General features: G+C 42.1%; 1 protein-coding gene across 2 annotated transcripts in view; it reads left to right on the forward strand.

The window, feature by feature from the left end:
* The first annotated feature begins 739 nt into the window (after nucleotides 1-739).
* Nucleotides 740-15,591, forward strand: part of LOC146989173 (regulator of G protein signaling 8-like) — a 29,024-nt gene continuing 14,172 nt past the window's right edge. The window contains exon 1 of one of the 2 annotated variants that reach the window (XM_085775157.1): nucleotides 740-1,001. The gene's annotated coding sequence lies outside the window, so the exon portion shown is untranslated. The remainder of the gene's footprint in view (nucleotides 1,002-15,591) is intronic. The other variant, XM_085775159.1, reaches the window with a different exon arrangement.

Raw genomic sequence — 15,591 nt, forward strand, 5'->3', positions numbered from 1 at the left:
TTCAGGACAATTTCACATTTTTTGGTGTGTCTCTTTGTTACGAAGACAGTTGGTATCCATTTGCAACCGTTATATGGACATGCACTGCTACGCCGAGACCCCCTGTAACTCAGAGAAACCACGGAGGACTCTGAAACTTCTCCCAGCCCTTAGTCCACACGAGGGTGAGTAGATAATGAGTGAAATTTCAATTTTGGATGAACTATCCCTTTAAAGATCCAGAAATATTAAAACACAAACTAGAAGCAGCAAATGTTTTGTCATTTTTTTTCTTGACGGATGTTTTTTTTTGTTCAGAATCATCACAAAGTCTCAGTTGTTGTTTCTTTGTTGTGAATGAATGAGTTGTTCTGGGTCTTAAAAAAAGGTGAAATGTGTGATTCAAAGCTTTTTAGTTGAAGATTTCAGGTTGATTCTCTGAACCTCCACCCCCACCCCCCCGCAACCCCCCCCCCCCCATCCTCCACCTCCACATGATTTGCACATTAATGTTCCCGTCTCTCCAACCACAGCATCAGTGAGCAGCACTTCTCCACTTCACAGATGTGCTCGGGTCGTCCTTGGAGATTTCCCTCAGCAAACAAAGCCCCCTCTCCTCTCCTCTCCTCTCCTCTCCTCTCCTCTCCTCTCCTCTCCTCTCCCACCCCCCCCCCCCCCCCTCCCTCGCCTCTTTCTGATTCCACCCCCTCTCCCTCCATCCATCTCAGCTGCTCTCTCCTTTCTCTTCTCCCCCCCTCCACCACCACCACCACCATGGTTTCACACCAATGAGCATGCCGCGTGTATAGCTCCCACTCGCTGGCATCAGAAACACGAGATATCTTCAGTCCTGAGCTTTGTACAGATTCATACAAATACACAACAAGCAGGCAGTAGCGCCGGCCAGACTAACAGAGGCTGCATCCTGCCAAACACACGCTGGGGGACAGGCAGTCATAGAAAAAGACGGGGACACAGAGTCCAGCAGCTCTCGCAACATCATCACACACACCGGACTCAAGGTAAAGGATCCATATTCATTTATTGGAGAGCATGCAGGGGTATTATGTAATGCAGCCGTGGACACGTGGCTGCAGGCGTTGTAGGGCTCTTTGTCATTCTTTATGGTTGATGGGACTGATTATTATCTGCAGCTTTGAATGGAAGATTACTGCTAAATTAGGGAAAGCATCTTTGATGAAGTAATTTGATATGTGTGTGTGTGTGCATGTGTGTGAAACTGTTGCTGCAGAGCAACACAACAGAGTTCTGCTGCTGCTGCGGCTGCTGCTGCTGCTATTATCTTATTATTATCATCCCAGATCATTTCACGGTGTGTTTGTGGACACTTTGTGCGGCCGCGTGTTCAAAGTGATTGCTTATTCATGCATGCTCTCAGTGCCATTTCCTGTGAGCACCACTGAAAATCAGTTCACACACCCCTACACACCTCCCCCCCTCGCCCCCTTGCCCCCCTCCTCCCTCCTCGATGCCGACGGCTCCGTCAACTAAATGTCACTCACAGCTATCAAAGACGATGCAGAGCTTTGAAGCCCACACAAGTGCCACCTCGTACCCCAATGATCCTCCATGTTGACCCCCCACGTCCCCCTCCCTGCCACCTTTTGGCTGCCACTGATGCATGATACTTAAAGGGTCAGTTCACCCAAATGCCATAAACTTTATTATCTTAGTGATAGTGAGTAGTTCTGCAGAAAGCTTTGGTTTTATCAGCACAGGAAACTTTATTCCTTCTAGATGATGTTCACTGATACAGGACTTGGACACTAGAGACCTTGTTCTGGATTCCACCTGTTCTGCAGGTATGAAAGTTGTAGTTTTAATAATATAAATAAATATAGATTACTGTACAACATGCTCATTATAAGACAGAAGCTGAGCAGTAGCAATACCACTGATCCGTGACCAAGTGAAACCAAAGGTGGTATTGCCAATACCGTTACAGATGTAGCAGATGTAAAGAGTTGTTAAAGGGATAGCAGCATTTTTTTTTAAAGTGGGGTGGTATGATCTACAAATAGCCCCTAAGTAGTTTAATTGCAGTAGAAGACTCTCTGCACTCCTCCCGTTAGCAACGCCAGCCCATAGCCCTGGCCAGAGATTTACAACATACAGTGTTGTGAACAGACCCAAAGAAATGGCCTAATTATTATAATATAATTTTTCCCAGCCCCTCAAAGTGCAGGAAAGACGCAGTTTTTATTTGGAGCTAACCAACTGCTGATCGGCGGGCGCTAACCCTGGGCGGAGGGATACGTGAGTTGGTTAGCTCCAAATAAAAACTGCATTTTTCCTGCACTTTGAGGGGCTGGAAAAAATTATATTATAGCGAACAATGGAACTGTGTATTTTTTTCAGGGAAGACCTCTTTTAGGCCGCAAAAATAGGCTGTTTATTTGGATCTGTTCACAACACTGTATGTTGTAAATCTCTGGGCAGGGCTATGGGCTGGCGTTGCTAACGGGAGGAGTGCAGAGAGTCTTCTACTGCAATTAAAGTACTTAGGGGCTATTTGTAGATCATACAACCCCACTTTAAAAAAATGCTACTATCCCTTTAACGCCAAATTAGTGCAGACTGGTGATAGTATCAATACTTTAATAATGGTTTACATTTATACAGCACTTTTTTTAACGATACCCGAAACCCAAAGTGCTACAGAAACCATTATTCACTCAGACAACAGTCACACTGGTGGTGCCCTGGGGCAGACTGACTGAGGCTGCCAATGTACACAATACGGCCCCTCTGAACACCACCAAACATTCATACGCACTCACACATGGCAATGTGCCCAAGGACACTAACTACGACACAGACTGGGATTCAAACCGCCAACCCTCTGATTATTGGACGACCCGCTCTACCTCCCGAGCCACCGCCGCTGACTTTATCATGAGTATCGATCCTAAAACGGACAAAAGCAGGAAGTCGAGTTATGTTGTTTATAGAGCGAGGAAGAGGAAGTTGAGGTGTTTGTACCGGTCAATGAAACATCCGACTCAACCAATAGCCAACGTTATTGATTTCAACCTTAGCATTTCTATAACCTGACCTTACAACGTCTATGTTGTAACCATGAACACAAAGATGTTCTAACCTTAAAGAAATATCAACCTACAATCGGTCCCTCAACCTAAACAAGTTGTTTTTGTGCCTAAGCCCAACTAAATGATGATCAACAGGAACATTAGTAGATTATAACTCATGAACCCTCCTGTGGGTCGTATCAGAAGCTACGGGACGAAAAACAAAATGTTGCCAACGCCAAAGTTTTACCGTGGTGATGAATATGAGCATTTGTGTTTATTAATGTAACTTTGTTTAGCTCCAAAAGTCCTAATCCAGGGTTGTCCTACACTCAGAGGTCAAAGGTAAATACCATGTAATCCCAATGTTGATGTTCACAGTGTTCACTTCCAGCCTTTATTACATTTAATCCTCTTTATGGTCGTTCCCCATGTTTCACAGGCAAAGAGCCAGAGCAGTAGATGAAAACAATCCACTCTCACTTAATATATATTATTAGCTATAATGTATAGTATCTATATATATATATAAACACACATATTTGGCCTTGATTTTTCAGACGTCGCCCAACACAGAGGAGCTAATGGAATTTTATTAATCCACAGAGCAGCCTGTCGGCTCTGTTTTCACTGGGATGTTTTCTTTAGATAATCCACAGACTGGGCTGGTACCAGTTTGCACTGGATGTTACCCAAGCACTGGCTCTCAGAGCAAAGTGTTATTTGAGGTTTGATGTATGGATTATTTCCTAAATGACGCGGAAATTCAAATCTAATGATGTTTGAATTCCTAGATTACACAAAGCAGAGGCACTAAAAATGTCAGACTAACTTTATTTACAGGGAGCACAGTGGCCCCCTAATTTAAAGGGATAGTTCAACATTTTGGCAAATTGGCACATTGCCATAATCGCTATAGTCATAGCAGTAGGTTTGTTACCTTTAATTGTCGGTGCAAGCTATTTTTAGAACAGCGGAGCAGAGCCGTGAGCTGCTCAGAGCTACGCTACGGAGGCTCATGGGATTTCTTGGTTTCCCTCATCAAACTCATCAAATACACAATCCAACAACTCAACAACACTCTGGTGGACAAGTTGTGACCTGCACATTCATCACGCTATTAGATGATAACAGAACGTTACCAGACAGAGTTGTTTTAGAGGGAAATTCATGCAAAACCGATGATGCACGTTCCCGTCAGGGGCAGTTTTTCATCAAGTAGTCTCTGTATTTCCCTCTAAAACAACTCTGTCTGGTAACGTTCTGTTATTATCTCAAAACGTGGTGAATGTGCAGGTCACAACTTGTCCACAAGAGCATTTTGGAGTTGTTGGATTGTGTAATTGATGAGGGAAACCAAGAAATCCCATGAGCCTCCATAGCGTAGCTCTGAGCAGCTCACGGCTCTGCTCCGCCGTTCTAAAAATAGCTTGCACCGACAATTAAAGGTAACAAACCTACTGCTAAAACTATAGGGATTATGGCAATGGGCCAATTTGCCAAAATGTTGAAAAAACAGCCAATTTACTGGTGGCACATGTGCAAGATGAAAATCTTACTTGCACTATTTCAAATTTTAGGGGCAATATGTCCCCATTTAGGGGCAGTCTGGAGCCCTGAATGTAGTATGTTCAACTTTAATGAACAGGGTGTATGGCCGACACCACAGCCTGCTAATTATGTTGTAAATCATTTAAGAGATAATCCACTCAGGTCGGCTGTCGCGGTGTGAAGCAGCAGCAGCATCGACACCACATGTGGTGATTCAAGCAACTGTAGCTCAACAGTTCAAGTCATTGTGTGCTTTGCTTCATGCATATAACAACACACACACACTCTTGCAAAAATCCTACTCAAAAGAAACGGCTTTTAAGTTGACCGAGTTGACAGGCCCAAGAGTGGAGCCGCTTTCTGCGATGCAAAATAAATCCCTGGAACAAACTGATTACATAAATGGCTAAAGGCGGGATGAGCGATAAGAGACATGCGCTCAGCGTGGAGCTGAAAGGAACATACAGCTTTGGCATCCTGGCCAACAGGCACAGATTACTACCCCACTACAGAGTATACAGTACACCTGGATCACAGAGGTTGAATGTGACATGACAACCGACCAACACATTACCTTCACACAACCCTTCCACAAATATGAAAAATTAGCTATTTATGTTTGAACTGGTGACTTCCCCCTGTCCTCAGCCTGCCATCACCCCCCCTCCTCCTCCAAAAAAACAAGAAGTTCAGTTCAGTAGGTCCATGCAGAAGCCCATTCAGTCCGGTCACATCACATCAAGCTCGGGAGGACATAGCCTACAGTCGATGACAAGCTCTAATTTTACCACCAAGCAGAAATGTTCTCCAGGAGCTGCTGATGCAAAGTCAGTGGCATGCCCTTATCATCCTGAGCTCCCCTGGCACGCTCAAGCTTTTAATAGTCCGGTCCAGCCAGTCAGTGACGGGCAGATTCTGCATGAGTGTAATCTGACAGAGCCGTGAATCAGATACATGGGCCAAGATTGGGAAGAAGCCTCGTCCACCCCTCTCTCTCCACATGAGGCTGAGCGAGGAGGATGATGACGGCTTTAGTTTGTGAAAGTGAAGATGAGTTACAGATTGTTTTTTATTCTTTAAATGTAGAATTTGCCTTTTGATTATGTTTGATTTCAGTGAATTAAAGAGGAGCTAATCAAGATTTACACCTTAATTTAACAGCTTCAGAGTAATTGTGATGGTTAAAGGGACAACGAGGAGTTTTGGGAAGTAAAGTGTTTTCACTCAACATTTCCCATGAGCCTCCGAGCGCACGGTGAAATTCTTGGACCGGTGCAAGACGGACGAAAGCGAAAACATTTGCCAAGAATGTTTTCATTCATCAAGAATGAAAGTCAGAGGTTCGAAGACGATCAGATACCGTCGTAGTTCCGACCATAAACAGAGATTCGGCGGCGTTATTCCCATGACCCGCCGGGCAGCGTCCGCGAAACCGGAAGTAGGAAATGCTGGGCGAGCCGACCACTAAATAATAATAACAAAATAACTACAAAGATAAAATGGACCCATTAGGTAACATAGATTTATCCACATTAATATTAGACTCTTTTATAACCAAATACAAACTCCTGGTTGTCCCTTTAAATGACTAGTTCCAGGGAGAATGGAGGCTCTCTGCCTTCCACCTAGCGTCTCTTGGCTGAAAACCAACCTTGTAAGATCAGAGCCTCCGACCTGGTGTTCCAGCTCTGGTCTCTGCGGCACCACGACACAAACGTAACGCGCCCCGTATCCCATAATCTCTTGTTTATGACAGATAAGACTACACAAATACCGATCTCGTTTCGTGAGAAACATGGATTGCTCTACGGCATTAAACACGCCCCGTAATCCATAATGACTTGTTAACCTTGCCCCCCTCGGTAGATATTGCTCCATGGATTGCCTTCTTGCCAAAACAAATGCACATGGGGGGGTTAGAGTTGAGTTTTTATGATAGTAAAACATGCATCCGTAACTATAGAGGGAACTCTGTGGACAAAAAAACGACCAAAACAGCGATAAAAGGTGACCGGACTTGCGGAGGTTCCCTTGAAGGTTGATGTTGATGCTGTTGCCCACAGTGACCAACCCACTGGGAGTTTGCAGCTGACTCTTTGGGGCTTCCATAGTTGTTTTGGTTTGACAGCTGCTCCAAGGAGCCAGGCTGTTCTATCATTAGCACAATATCTTAATTAGCAGAAACCTGCCACTTTGTTTAGCAACAATATCTAATTAATAATGTATCCCATGTTGTCTAGAAGCTTCTCTCCTCTGTAACTTCACGTCTCACTTTCTTATTCCCAAACCATCTGTTTACTGTGATGCTAAGAGGATTTTCACATCTGACTCAGAGTTTCCCTCTTTTGTTTTTTAAACCTAATCAGCTCATGTATCTGATGAGACAACCATGAAGCCTTAGTCCCTGTTGTAGAGAGCTCACCTGCATTAGGATGTACCTTTAGCTTTGACCCGAGGCATGCTGGGACATGCTTGCACCCACGGCATATAAATAAGGGGGGGGGGGGGTAAATGTGTGGAGGAAAAATGGATGATTATGGATAGAAATAAAGCTGTTGGTAACACTTTACAATAACCATAGTTTATAAATGGTAAACAGATAGTTTACTAATGTTTAATCATCATTAAACAGCATATACAGTAGACCATGTATAAATGGTAAATAGAACATTTATAAATGGTTACTAGGCCATTTATAATTGGTCTACATGCTGTTTATAAATGATAATTAAACATTAGTAAACTATCTGTTTACCATTTATAAACTATGGTTATTGTAAAGTGTTACCAAGTTGTTTATGTTACATTTTTACAGATATTTTTCTCTTTTTGTTTGTTATGTATTATCCTCTTCATGCGGCCATTTCTCTAAAATAAACTATTTTAATGTCACTTAAAATCCAAGTTCTGCTATTTAACCAGCAGCTTTTTTTGCATGAATGATTAACAGCCTGTACTGGTTTATGGTCTGCAACAGCAGCTGAGCACCTGCAGGCAGGCAGGAGGTGCAACATAAATCCAAATGAACACGAGAGCGCACGTCGGTGAAAAGAGGATAAAAAATTCAGGCAAAAAACATTCAGGCTGCCAAACAAGACAATAACAATAACAAATAATATACAGTGTCCCTGTAAAGCCTCCGCCAATGCATCTCTGCTCTTTTGGAGATTAAATGTGAAGATGCCGGAGCCTGTGAACTGGACGCACAGATTAAGCTGATAGAAAATAAATAGATAGAGGAGAGGCTGTGTGCTGGGAGAGTGACATTAATCCAAGCGTACATGAGTGTACCTTTTTTTTTCTGAGTAGAAAGTAGATGAAAATAGTATCCAGGGCGTTATGTGCTGAAAAGCCCCCGGGAGGCTTTATCCCAGTCTGACCTGTCACTGTGCTGAAGTGGGCTTGGAGCTCAGGTGTCGTCAGGAGCCTCAGAGGAGCGAAGGAGCGAGGGACGGAGGAGAACAACATGAATCATGATGAAGAACATGATTCACTGGAGAGACAAAGTTTTCTGTTGTGTTCTCTTTATTCTGTCCTCACGGTGGCTTATGCATGACATCAGTTTTTTTTTTTGTTGTTTTCTGTAAAGGAATCATGCACAATATTAAAGGGATAGTTCAACATTTTGTCAAATTGGCCCATTGCCATAATCCCTTATAGTTTTAGGAGTAGGTTTGTTACCTTTATTTGTTGGTGCAAGTTATTTATAGAACGGCGGAGCAGAGCCGTGAACTGCTCAGAGCTACGCTACGGAGGCTCATGGGATTTCTTGGTTTCCCTCATTTTTTCCCAAAAGATAATTATTCCAAAAGATAATTATTAATAATGATAATCCATTAATATCACTTTATGTGTATCAGTGGTGTGTGCAGCCGGCCCTGTGTATTTCCTGAAGCCTTCTCTTCGGTGTCCTTGACACAACAGGACGTTGTTTACTATAAACAGCAGTGACCATAGGCGGCGCTAGGGCAGAAGGAATGGGGAAGCTACGGGACAAAAAAAAAAAAAAAAAGAAAAAAAAAGTCTTTACCCAGGCAGATATATAAGATGTATATAGTTTTGATGTTCATCAAACTGAGATGCAGCAGAATGATTCCTTTCATTCTCTACTTGTTTTTTTTTTTGCTGTTTTTTTTTTTTTGCTGTTGTAGTGGCCCATAATTAACCTAATCAATGTTCTTACCCTAAGCAGCACGCCACGGGGCGTTTGTGTCATATTTTTCAACTATTTCTTCAGGTTTAAATCCTCTTAGTTGTCGCTCTCGATGTACAGAAGCAACAGAGTTGACAGTATCTGCTGTGCCATTGTCCTCATCCAGTTGCGCAACTGCTGTGAGAATGTGCGCTCACACAGGTGTCCAGAGGTAGGCCGGTGACTGGAGGAGGGAGGCAGCAGGTGTCCGGGCGGTCGGGGCTGCTGTCTGGACGTAACTTAGGCCAGTGACTGGAGGAGGGTGTGCGCAGGTGTTCGGGGGGGCGCGGCTGTCCGGAGGTAGACCGGTGACTCGCGGGCAGTGGCCGGTATCCGGGGGGGGGGCAGCCGGTGTCATCATGGAGGCCAGTGGCAGGAGAGAAGGCGGCAGCCGGTCGTGGAAGCATCGTGGTCGGCTTCATTGCTGCTGCTTCATGGGACTCTTGATATTCAAAAACCTTCTAATGTCCGTTTTACCGGGCTTTTTTCTTTTAATTTCGCTGGACTGTCAGTGACTAGCATAGCGAGGCAAAGGGGTAAGCTTCTACGCTGCGCGTTGTAGCTACGCCGTGTGTAGGCTACGTAATGACGCAGGTAACCAGTCAAATACCACTGAAATAAAAAATAAATAAACCATCGACATAGATAATACTTTAAAAATGTGTGTTTTAATGTATTTCCCACCTCTTTCTAAAATATAATTTAAAAACAACAACGAAAAAAAAAACATTATTTTATTTTTTCATTTTATTATTTGTGATGATTTTATTTTATTTTCTGTGACAATCTAGGGGAAGCTAAGCTTCCCTTAGCCTATTGATAGCGCCGCCTATGGCAGTGACCATCTTCCTGTGCAACTGAAGTGTGAAGATTAAATCCCTCTAAACCTCCTCATCTACTTCCTCTTAAAAACACCTGTTAATGTGGCTGACGAGAAGAGTCCTGCACGTTTTTTCCCCAGTATTTCTACCAAGACAACAAGATGTAGATGGTGTACGCTGAGGCCTGGGAGGTGTGCAATAACTCTTGTTTTTATTTTATTTTTTATCTGGGAGATGTGCAATAACTGATGCTTGTTTGTTTGTTTACTTTTTAATCTTTTTAACCCTTAACTGGGTGTGTCATGAGTGTGTGTGTACATGTCAACTGTCATTCATGTATTTTATGTATATTAAGGCAGCTTTTTTACCATGCACTGAGTCCACAACAAATTTCCCCTGCGGGACATTAAAGTTTATTCTATTCTATTCTATTCTATAACACATAGACACACACAGTAGCAGCAGCTGTCCGTCATGTCAGAGTCCTGTACCTGAGCCGAGACAGAAATAAATCCTCCAGAAACCGGTCCTGATTTGTCCCGTCTGTTGTTGCTCATGGAGGCGACACTTCAGATGGTCTGACACATTCTTCTGTGGGCAGTCGGGCTTCCGCTCCGGGGGCCTGGGCGACCGACCGACACACATGCAATAAAAAACGCACAAGTGCAAGACCAACAGTTGTGACTCTTGTGACTCAAGCACCCCCCAAAAATCTGACGAGCCGGGCTGTGGAGAGGCAAGAACCACGCTCGGCCTCGCCAAGAACCCAATTGTCATCTGAGTCACGGAGCATCTTAATTAGCCTGAAAACAGCTCAAACCGTCTCTCAGAGCGAAGAGACAGCGAATTTAATTACTTTGTGAAACATGTGGCACAGATAACGGCGCATCCTGAGATAGACTGAGTTCTTTGAGTTTCTAAACGTCCTCGTCTGTCTCAGCTGTTATAATCTTTAGCTTTTCTTCTGTTTCTGTCTCTACTGTGTGTTTCCCATGCAACACAATAGTTATTCAACCTGCAACACTGAAAATATAATATGTCTCTGTCTGTTTCCGGCTGCGTCCTTGGGAACTAGACAATGACTTAAGCAGTTTTTCATAGATCAGTTTTAACCCTGTATTGTCCTATAAAGGGAAAAGCCAGTGCAGCACCAAGGGTCCAGAGTTTCATGTAGGTAAAGCAACCGACAGCTCTGTGTTGGTTCTGCAGAGATAAGACGAGAAAATTACCCTCTTTTAGTCTGTGTGGGACAAATGGGAGGGCACTGTGAGAGACTGCGACGGTGAATGAGCGAAGTGATTAACATGTTCATGAATTTAAATGAATTAATGGATATGCAAAGCACGGTTCCTCTGTGGATCTGAGGCTGGAACAAAGCAGCGCCGGTCCAGTCATATTGTAAAGGACTGTGGTGAACACAGTAGAATATGTGCGAATGTTTCTGAGCAGCTGGTTTGGTGACCGTCGTGTCTGACTGAGGGAAGAGTCTGGAGTTATTGGTCGTTTTAGGGCTGTCAGAACAAACTTCACTATTCAAACGGAACTCAAATTATTTTAAAAATGAGAAACATTCGAAGGTGGAAACTGACGTTCCAACGTGTGACTTCTGCAACTACGCAAATTAACATGAACATGATGATAAGACAAACAATTTAGTTGTTGTTGAGTGCGACGTATAGAGCTGCAGCTTCAGTTTTATGGGCAGAGTTTTTCAAATTGCCCGTTTATTCAGCTGGCGCGGTGGCCTACGTGTTTTTTGATCATGGATCAACTATTTGTTGCACCACTACTTATAGGATTTTGATTTCCCTTCTTTAAATGTAAATTTAAGTGTGTTGCAAATGTTATATAACATGTTATATATTTGGTTGGAATGCCCTTTAGTGGACGCAGGACGTACTAATAAGCTGGTATAGGTGAATATAATGAGCTTAAACAAAAAAATAATAACCTGCGTACTTGTGTCTCCATTGTTAAAGCTTAGCATTACTTCTCAGAGTTTCATCCTACAATCAGGAGTTGGGGACAGCTCTCCACACCACCCTGCATCTGTCCATGGTGCTGAACTGGGTGACGTTGTTTACACTCTGCGTAGGAGTTGGTAAAGTTTAGTAAAAAGACCAGGTAGAGGCTAGACAGGCTAGAAGCATAATGAGTGTTAGATGTCATTAATATTAAAGCCCCAGTATGTAACTTATGTGGCTTTTTATTAGCAAAAATCAAATATGTCTTTCATAAATACGTATTTCACTGAAGTTGAATCACACCCGCATACAAATGAAAGCTTTCTCGCTGTTGGGTTTCTCCATTAGTGGATAAAGGTTCTCACTATGGTTCTTTTTAGTCCCAAAACTTTAGAAATGGCTTGGGATGTCAATGACTTTTTATCTTTTCTTGAATTTCTTTTGTTGGTCTCTCAGCCTACTTCACTTTGTCAGACAGGTTCTGTTGAAGAGATTTCTTGATTCATTTAATTTCTCCTTTATTTATTCAGGGAGGGTCAATTGAGAGCGAGCTCTCTTTTTCAATGACGCCCTGATTACAAAAAAAACACACACAATTATACAATTTACATATTTATCAATGAATGAATTTATCATGATCCACAATTGCATACAGGTTGATTCAACAGTTAGTCCATGATTTACCAAAGGGGAGGGCAATTACTTTTTTCCTTTAATAAATGAAATCATCATTTAAAAAACTGCATTTTATATTTATTTGGTTGATCTTTGTCTATTTGTTTGATGATCTTAAACATTTAAGTGTATATGCAAAAAAGTAGGGAATCTGGATGGAGGCAAATACTTTTTCACTTTTTTTTGTATGTGTCAGGGTCAATGCTGACAGATAGATAAACTAAGCTTATCACTGTTCTTTTATTGAACTCTGCAAGAAAGTGAATGAGCATAAAATCCCCCCAAAACTCCACTGGACATTTAATTACTGTTCTCTATTAGAAACTGTGAATCCAGTCACTGATTTCATCTAAAACACAACAATATAGTGAGCTCTATGCTGCAGTGCTATATAAAAACCCTGTGACTAATGTGTGTGTGTGTGTGTGTGTGTGTGGGGCTGCCCTAGATTTAGGATAAAAACGTGATCGACTATATTTGGGTACATCCCAGAGTGTTCCAAAAATGTGACTTGGGATGTTTCTATTTTTGACTTTTTCACTCAGCCAGAACCAGAGCAGAGAAGTGACCTGTACTTAGGAGCTTCTAGTTTTAACCTCACACACTTAGACTGACACGTGCACTCTCTCTTGTCTTTCTGCCTTTGACGTCAACACCGCCGGCGTCACAGCAGATACTGTACGTCGTGCACCCTATAGTGCAGTATCAATGTATAGATCACAGATCACTGAGCATATGTTATATATTTCCTCTGTGCACATGAATTTAAATCAGACGGATTCATAATCATTGTTGCAGCTAACACAACGCTGCAGGGTGTCTCCTGTCAACATCCAGAAATGAGGACATGGAGGGAAATCTGAAAACCTGCATTGCACCAAGTTAGGTAACATCAAAGAAGATGTTCACACGCACACACACACATATGCATACGACACACACAATGTCAAGCCATTTTAACATTTAAAAGCCAGACTGGATATGTGTTGTAGATATCTGTAATTCAGTTTTGCCTATAGTCAAAAAGAACATTTTAGATATCTGCAACTACATTCTTCCTATCCACAATTGTCATTTCAGATATCCACAACTACGTTCTTCCCAGGACAAATTATGTCACTTTTGCCATTCATGTGTATGGGGTTTGTCATTACAGATATCTACAATTCAGTTGCGGATATCCTAGCTACTAATTCCAGTTTGAGATATCTACAGTTTGATTCTGACTAGTCATAATTCCAGTTCAAGATATCTTTAATTCACCTCAATTAAAGATATCTACATGTCCCTTTTCAGATATCTTAAATTAAGTTTTGACTAGGCGAAATGACGTTGTAGATATCTCAAACTGGAATTATGACTAGTCAAAATGACGTCGTAGATATCTCAAACTGGAATTAGTACTAGTCGTAATTCAGTTACAGATATCCGTAATGCACATAGCGGATATCCGCAACTGAATTATCTGTAATGACAAACCCCATACACATGAATGGCAAAAGTGACGTTATTTGTCCTAGGAAGAACGTAGTTGTGGATATCTGAAATCACATTGTGGATAGGAAGAATGTAGTTGCAGATATCTACCGTAAAATGTTCTTTTTGACTAGGCAAAACTGAATTACAGATATCTTGAATAAAAAATCCAACTATTCAAAATGTAATTACGACTAGTCAGAAAGACGTTGTTGATATCTACAATGTTAATTCCGGATAGTCAAACTTAGCTTTTAAATGTTAAAATGGCTTGCCATACACACACACACATGCACAGACACTTCCGACCTCCATGATCTAGATTTTTTGTGTTACTTCCTAACCCCAGCAGCCCTCCCAGGCTTCAGACGCTGCAGGTCTGGCTGATGTTTCCTGTACTTTCACATTCATGAGGCTCACACTTGTGTGTATCTGAGACATTAGAGAGTGCTGTTGCTGTTTTTAGCTCCTCTCTCCTCCAGGAGCCGGCCTTGCTGCATGCATGGCTGAATAGAACATGCACTGCTTCCTCCTGACTACATGGATTTGTCAGGGATTTTTATAAATAGCTCAGCGGCATCGGCGGCAGCACGTGTTTGCAGCAGCATACTGCAGACAAAGAATGCCGCTCGCTCATAACAGCCGGGGAGATGCAGATTTGTCAAAACAGAGGAGGAGAGACGACACACACACAGCTCCTCCCATCACGTTATATATTGACAGCTCGGCACGCAACCAAACACACTCATCAATGTGTCCGCGACACGTCTCCCCTCATCAACCTCACACTGTGACCTTTGCCTGCTGAAAAAGACACATGTTGACACACATATGTAGCCGGCCGTGATGAATAAGTGGTTGACGGCTGCTGGTGTCCAGGACCAATGTAGTTAAATGGCCACCCAGTATTTGATGTATTCTTACAAATTGTGTTTAATTCAAAGCTTCAGTTGCTGTGTGACAGGAATGGATTGATCTATTGACATGCAATCTGTGGGAAATAGACTTCTTTACATATCTTTTATGATTGTGCAGCCCATGGATGTGGTTACAGGAAAAGAGTGTGTACAGAAGCTATGTGCAATTAAAATGCAGTTTAGTTGCTCTCAAAATAACGGTTGAATATTCATATTCATATATAAATACATTTATTAGGGTCTGGCTGACTGTCGCCTTTTGGTAATCGGCCAAAAGTTTGCCGATACACGCCAATGTTGCCAATGTTATGTGACTTGGATTTACGCAGACATGACGTTCTTGTGCTATTATTTATCCAGTTGGGGACAGTTTACGTTATTGCTCTCTTGTTTACTCCACTCTGATACTAATGTCACTTTGCCACATAACGGTTAAACCTTACGACTGAATACATTACGGCTGTGTTAACGTTGAGCAGGAGAGGGAGTTTCTGGTTGAAGTTTGATTCATAATAACTTCATGGTTCTGAATGATGGAGGAAAGAAACTGTGAACACACATTTAGAGGACATATTTTATTTTGTTTTACCACTTTGACTTTCGTATGTTATGTAAGAATTGTTCTTATGCTGCTTGCATACATTTTTTTATGTCATAACAAGTGTTTGAACTTTATTTAAAGCAGCTTTTTGTTTTTTAAAAATTGAATCTGTCGATATATTGGTTACCAGTATTTTTTATTTACCTAATATCAACATCAGCTTTGGCTCCGAAATATCCTTATCAGCCAGGCGCTAATTTTTATTTCTTTCCATCCAACTGACCTTTTCTTTAGAGTGTTGAACCAACAACATATTCCTGCACATTAGTGTATTTATGTTTCAATCTGACTCAGAATCTGAATTTACTGCAGGTAAACACCGACTATGTTTTATTTCCTCACACAACCCCATGTCAAATAACCTG

The sequence above is a fragment of the Trachurus japonicus genome, chromosome 4, assembly GCF_045865225.1.
Source record: "Trachurus japonicus isolate A0001 chromosome 4, Traja_1.0".
In the NCBI taxonomy this organism is placed as follows: domain Eukaryota; kingdom Metazoa; phylum Chordata; class Actinopteri; order Carangiformes; family Carangidae; genus Trachurus; species Trachurus japonicus.